The sequence below is a fragment of the Artemia sp. Qi Xiang Cuo genome, chromosome 10 (genome assembly GCF_049724085.1).
Source record: "Artemia sp. Qi Xiang Cuo chromosome 10, ASM4972408v1, whole genome shotgun sequence".
Taxonomy (NCBI): domain Eukaryota; kingdom Metazoa; phylum Arthropoda; class Branchiopoda; order Anostraca; family Artemiidae; genus Artemia; species Artemia sp. Qi Xiang Cuo.
The window spans coordinates 4,587,862-4,594,519 of record NC_142803.1 but is presented as its reverse complement, the minus strand read 5'-3'; the positions used below and the strand labels follow the sequence as shown (position 1 = coordinate 4,594,519).

General features: G+C 32.7%; 1 protein-coding gene across 1 annotated transcript in view; it reads right to left on the bottom strand.

Moving 5' to 3' along the window:
• The window catches only part of LOC148947383 (uncharacterized), a 278,197-nt gene extending 275,599 nt beyond the window's left edge, over window positions 1-2,598 (bottom strand). Inside the window, exon 1 of the mRNA XM_089095227.1 lies at window positions 2,519-2,598. The gene's annotated coding sequence lies outside the window, so the exon portion shown is untranslated. The remainder of the gene's footprint in view (window positions 1-2,518) is intronic.
• Between the last annotated feature and the right edge of the window lie 4,060 nt (window positions 2,599-6,658).

The following is a 6,658-nucleotide window of genomic DNA, read 5'->3' as shown; positions in this document are numbered from 1 at the left end:
ACCTCCACTATTTATCTGTCTTGCCTGAACTACTGTAATCATTACTCCAAAATGGTCAGAAACATCATTTAATAGGACAGATGGGTACTCATAATCAATATTCATGAAGATGCTATCCAATATTTCAAAGCTTTATCAGTGTTACACAGGAAGGTGCCCAATGGATATTCTTAAAAAAATTATATTCTATAGAATGTAAAAATAATATTCAACTACACTTAGTACCAAGATAAAATATCATGCTAGACAGATAATAACATTTTTAAGACTCTTACACCTTTATCTACCTAGCTGAATATTTAACTGTCTATGTAATATACAGAATATCTACCTAGTTGGATAATAATGTAGATTAGTGTTTTTTATGTATATCCAACTAGGCAGATAAGGGAAGGTGCCCAATAGATATTCTTAAAAAATTACATTCTATAGAATGTAAAAATAATATCCAACTACACTTAGTATCAAGATACAATATCATGCTAGAGAGATAATAACATTTTTAAGACTCTTACACCTTTATCTACCTAGCTGAATATTGAACTGTCTGTGTAACATACAGAATATCTACCTAGTTGGATAATAATGTAGCTTAGTGTTTTTTATATATATCCAACTAGGCAGATAAGAAGATTCTCTAAGAAGTTTAGGGTTAATATCCAACTAGCCAGATAATTGATTTCTTTTAGGCACAGCATGATCATCCAACTAGGTGGATAATACCAGGCCTTAACACTCCGGATATATATCCAACTAGAATGATAGGTAAGTTCCATTATGCAGTTTTGGGATAACATCCAACTAGCCAGATAATTTGTTTTTCGTAGGCACAACAAAAATATCTAACTAGGTGAATAATGCTGAGTCTTAGATATACTGATACATATTTAACTACACAGATTAGTAAAATCTCAATGTAATCAGAAACAGGTAAGGTTTATATTAACAGACTAATCAGATAGATAAAGAAAAAAATACCACTAGCATCAGAATTTCATCCTGAGTCCAAATATAACGCTCATTTCTGTCACAAGCTATTTTCAAAATTACTTCTAAGCTTCTTTAAGTTCCTTCAATTTTCCTGTTTTTTTTCACAGAAACGTCATGGCAGCAATTCAATTTGAAAAATACTAAATTTTGCTGAAAGCTCTGATTTGAATCTTGTTGAGCAGTGATTTGATATGGAAAATACTAAATCTTGTTGAGCAGTGATTTGATTTGAGAAATACTAAACAGTTTTTGAGAAATACTAAACAGTTTGAATTATTCATTTTTTTGGGAAAAACTTAGTTAATGTTAACAAACTAATCAGTCATATCTAACTCTTCATCATCACTTTCTTATGCACTAGGGGTGTCACTGACTGGTGCTTTAGGGACCCTATTGATTCCACAGGGATAGAGCTTTGGAGCTTCAATAAAAAATTATGAAGTTGGTCTTTTTGCTCAAAATTTTGCAGAAATAAGAAGCACAATATATACTGCTCTATGTATGCTGTTTGCACCCCTGGTTTTTTAGAGTGCTTTTTGAAGCGTCCCTACCTACTTTCTATGTTTTGATTATGGATGGAACAGTCCTGTGGATCAACAAAATTGGTTGATGATTGATTTGGTAAAGAGTATATCCATGGCTAGACAATGTACTATAAGCTCCCCATTTATCACTGTAAATAATGCTTCCAGGATTAATATATTTTTTAATAATAGGAACTAAAGTTTCCCTGTTACTTTGTAGGCCTTCTTGGCCATCAGTCAGGGGTACAATAAATATTTTTTTGCTCTCTCTCTCTCTATTCCACCAAAAACCACCGAGTGACCTAATTTATTTAGTGGTATAAATTTGGATTAGACCCTTGCACCACACCAGCACATCAACTGGTATGGTGCCAATACAAATTATTGTACCATTATACCATTATACATTATACATAGGATCATTATACATATTTTAAAGTAAGAATTGTTTTCTTAACATGTCTCCTTATGAGGTGTCACAAGGCTAAACAAATACCAATTTGAACTATTTAGTATTTCTCAAAAACTGTTTAGTATTTTTATATCAAATCACTGCTCAACAAGATTTAGTCTAGCCTATTTCAATTCAAATTGGAGTGTTCAGCAAAATTTAGTATTTTTCAAATTGAACTGCTGCCATGACGTTTCTTTGAAAAAAAAACTGGAAACCTGAAGAAACTTAAAGAAGCGTAGGCCTAGAAGTAATTTTGAAAATAATTTGCGAAAGAAATGAGTGTCGTATTTGGACTCAGGATGAAATTCTGATGCTAGTGGTATATAGTTTTTTTTTATCTATCCGATTAGTGTGTTAGTATAAACCTTACCCCAGATGACAATATCCAACTAGCTAGATAATTAATTCTCTTAGAATAAGCATTGACATTTAACTAGGCCTAAGTGAATAATGAAGTAGTCTATCAAAGTCTTTCTGATATATATACAGATAAGTAAACAATAAATTTTCTTTCCAATCTAATAATAATATCCAGGGTCTCTGGAATTACTTGATAAAATCCAACTAGATAGATAAGAACTCTCCTAGGAAACTGTAAATTATCCAACCATAAATCTATTTCTACAAAAATGATATTATCATTTATGCGGCATTGCCAACTACCAACCTTTCAAATGAATGAAGACTACTGCCGGGAAAGAATAATTTTGCTCAAAAACACTGAAGTTTAAAATATTTACGGCAGGCACCCCTCCTCCTCTTCTGATCATTTCCAATTCATTTTGGAATTGATATACCTCCTTTTATGGCCATTGAACCTTATCAACATTACTTTTAATTGTCTTATGTATTTGAAATAAAGATTTAGGAGAGACTCCCAAATAAGCTAAACCGCTAAATGATGATTTCAATTTTTAAAAAATCCATGTTTTGTTGGTTAAAGGTAGTACTCTAATAGTAATTTACATGTATTATCTTATTTCAGACTTTTTATTCACCTACAGTCGGATATATTATTGACTAAACTGTAGTCAAGTCACTTACCATAGTCAAAAATTGAACTGTTCCTGCTTACAATCTTTGGTTTCTTCTATACTTAATTGTTAAGGACTTGAGCCAACAGAAATTATGGAAAAAAAAAATATTTTTCCTTCTGCTAACCTAGAATTAATCTTGGTTGTGCAAGAGAATCTCTTTTTTAATAGAATTTATTTCTTCTCTCCCTTTCTTGATTTTTTTTGGCAATTTGAATATGACACATGTTGCTTTTTTTGGTACATTCCAAACAAGTGTCTATCTGTTTGTAAAATTATTGCTACTAAGGCTACATTAGTTCCTAAATATCCAATCAGCAGTCTTTGTTTTAGTTAGGTTCTCAGATAAGTAAGCTTGGAAAATTTTGTTCAGCATACGCGCTTCAGTACAGCAAAGCACACTCAGGCGGCTTGGTTTTACAGTGAGTTGTTAGTAGTAGTAACCACTTGCACATTTTACGCTCACTTGGTTGTGGTTAACCAGTTGAGTGCTGATAGGCTACTGCTTTGCAAGCTCCTTATGTGGAAAAATGCATTTGGCCTAAGCTTTATACACTTATGGACGAGTTAATTTACTAGCTTAATAGACACTCGAGGAATGACAAGTGATTCTGCCATAAATTTTCAAAAAGCCCGTGGACCAGTGATTCAAACACCTGAAATTCTGTTCAGCATAATTAAATTGTCTAGGACAAACAAAGGTTATAGTCAACTTAACTCGCTGGCAAATGTGATTTAAGGTAAGGAAAGCACAAACTAAATCTCACTGAGAGGTTGCGCATGACGGTAGGAATTTTCTACACCTGTTACTCCAGAATCTCCAGCTAAATCATCTTCTCTGTGGCTGGTGAAGAATACGAAGAACAGGTTCCACTCGGCTATGATAATTAAAAGTGCGACATATGCCATTTTGTTCGAAATTGAGTTATGCATGTGTCATGGGTAAACTCAGCACAAGTAATCAAATGCTGCAGTCAGAAATGTCCTATTTTGTATCGTTAGAGAAATTAACCCTAAAAATGGGTTAATTTTGAATTCGCTCAGAACACTTTTGACAGAAGAGGATTATCTTATGTATACGAAAAAGGAGATATAAGCCATAAAGTGAAATAATTTTGATTTCACCCAAAGTATTTGAATTTAATTTATACCACTGAAAAGAGCATAAGAAGTTGGTTCAGAATGTCTTCCTTGATCTCCATTAGCCGCATCCTTTAGAGCGACCACAGCCGACAAACCTTTTTTCTGTTTTTTGGTTCTCCTGAAAAGTTAAAAAGTGGCGTGTGCCGCACTTTCAATTATCACAGATGCACTGTTCCAAAACTTTTTCAGTAAAATACTTTTAGGGAAATCCATCTCGTACTCGCGGTTTGCAAAAGCCATGCAGCAACCAAATCCTGATGTCCTTTCAGTTCGTCCTGCCTCTTTCGACTCTTTGCCACACATACTACATCACCACGTGTAAAAATATTGTTTTTTTCTTGCAACTTTTTAATAGATCTATCAACTATATTCATTTTATATTTTAAGAATTTGGACAATTCTTTAAAAGACAGCTGTTCCACAAACTGGGTTTTGCATTAGCTTTTACACTGCCCTCCTTTAGGAAACAACCAGAGCTCACTTATATACAAATGAAAGGCTCAGATATTTTTGAGTGCCAGGCCTGATAAACAAAGGCATTTGTAACCTCCTACAATCATTCAAAAGATATTTGATCTTTTTAAGCTGTCAACATTTTACTTCTCATTCAGCTTAACCCAAATTTTCATAATTTACCTTTTCTGGTCGTTTTAGCAGTATAGACTGCATACTCTAATAAATTCTTGGGTATATTTTTGAGCTTGTGCAAAACTATATCAGTTTGAGAGTTAAAGACAAACACTGGAAAAGTTGTGTTTTGGTAGTTCTTCTTGCATTAATGTTCTTGTAGGCAAATAATATACCCACTCTTACCTTTCAAAAACCAATGGTTGCTCTTATAATTACGTTGACATCCAAGACAGCCAATATTTTCATTCTTTGCTTGCTAATTGAATCTTCTTCTTGTCAAGTAAAAACACCAGAAAGGCAATTTTAGTTGGTACACGTTACACAGAAAAGTACCAATCAGCAACTATATTTGAATAATTTAATTTGGAGTTTCAATTTATTCTTTAGAACTTTCTTTTTATCATCATTTTATAAAAGAGTGAAAAAGACATTGTTTTAGCTAGAAATTGGCAAAAAGAAATAAATTTAGTACAAAGTACAAACCAAATCCAGGAAAGCGTGATAGTTGGCACTGCTATTAAACACTATTTAATTGGTCCTGTTTTCTTAAATTTCTTGTTGAATATCTTTACAGAACGAGGAAATTTTTTTATTTAATTTTCTACGAAATTTTATTTTGAACAAATTTCGAAACTCCATAGTCAATCAAAAAGAGATCAAAGGATCTTCATCGTGGTTCCGTATATCTTGCTACTTAAAATGAGATAAACCTATTTGTGGAGTGTTTTATTGCTTTATCTTTAAAGTTCAATGTCTTATGTATCAGTTTTTGATATCCTTTCCTTTACTTACTCACCATAGCCACACTAGCCGACTTCTGGGAGAAGTCCGACCATTTCAATTGTATGCAGATGCAGTGAGCTATAGCTGATAAAATTTCAACTGCGGAACAAGACATCTTGAACAACACTATGATATTATTCCGAGAGGCTCAAATATACTAATTGATGCCCAGCTGAATAATGATTTTAAGACTATTCGAAAAAATAAAATTGGTCTCCTACTATCAAGGCTGGGTCCAGGGGGCGGGAGCTTCACCCCACTACCCAAAAAACAAAGTTTTTCCGACTCGTAAAACATAGCAAATCTGAATATAAACAAGCTTTTGATGTTTTTTTTTAAAGTTTTTTTTTGTAAGCCCCCCCCCCCTAAAAAAGACATTTTTTATACCCCCCCCCTCAATAAAATCCTGGATACGAAAGAATATAAAACTTCCATAACATCCCTACTAAGTATGTCCAGAACTAACACATAACCCTCATCCTCTCTAGTGTAAATAAACAAGTCTTTAATGCAAAAAATATTGTCAATATGAGGACAATTTCAAATGGCTGTTCAACTAAGGATGCCCAAAACAAACATATAAACTTCATTATCTGTAGTGTACAAAAGCAAGTCTTTAATATCAAAAATATTGTCAGTATGAGCTAAATTTCAAATTGCTGTTCAATAACAAAATTAACCTAAGACTTACACAAACAAGGTAAAATATCAATTTGTGTATACAGGGATAAGAAATTTTACTGAAAGTAACAAACGTATGCAATAATCCTTAGAATTTATGAATTGGCATGTTAGAATGAATTCTATTAAATGTTTCAGATAGAGTTTTACTGTTAGTAAAGAAATAATTTGTTTCAGCCTTCAAACATATGCAGAAATCAGGAGATTGGAATAACAGTGAGACCTAACTATATGGCGTAAATCGAAACATAATGAACCAAATAGTTTCAGTAAACTTACAAAAATTCCTATTGTATGTTAGCCTAGCCCTATCTTTAATTTGGGGTTTCCAAGTTTAATCAGAACCATAAAGTTTTTATTTTCAATGAAACTTTTTGATTATAAATTCTTTCATACAAAATTTATAAAGGAAAAACATT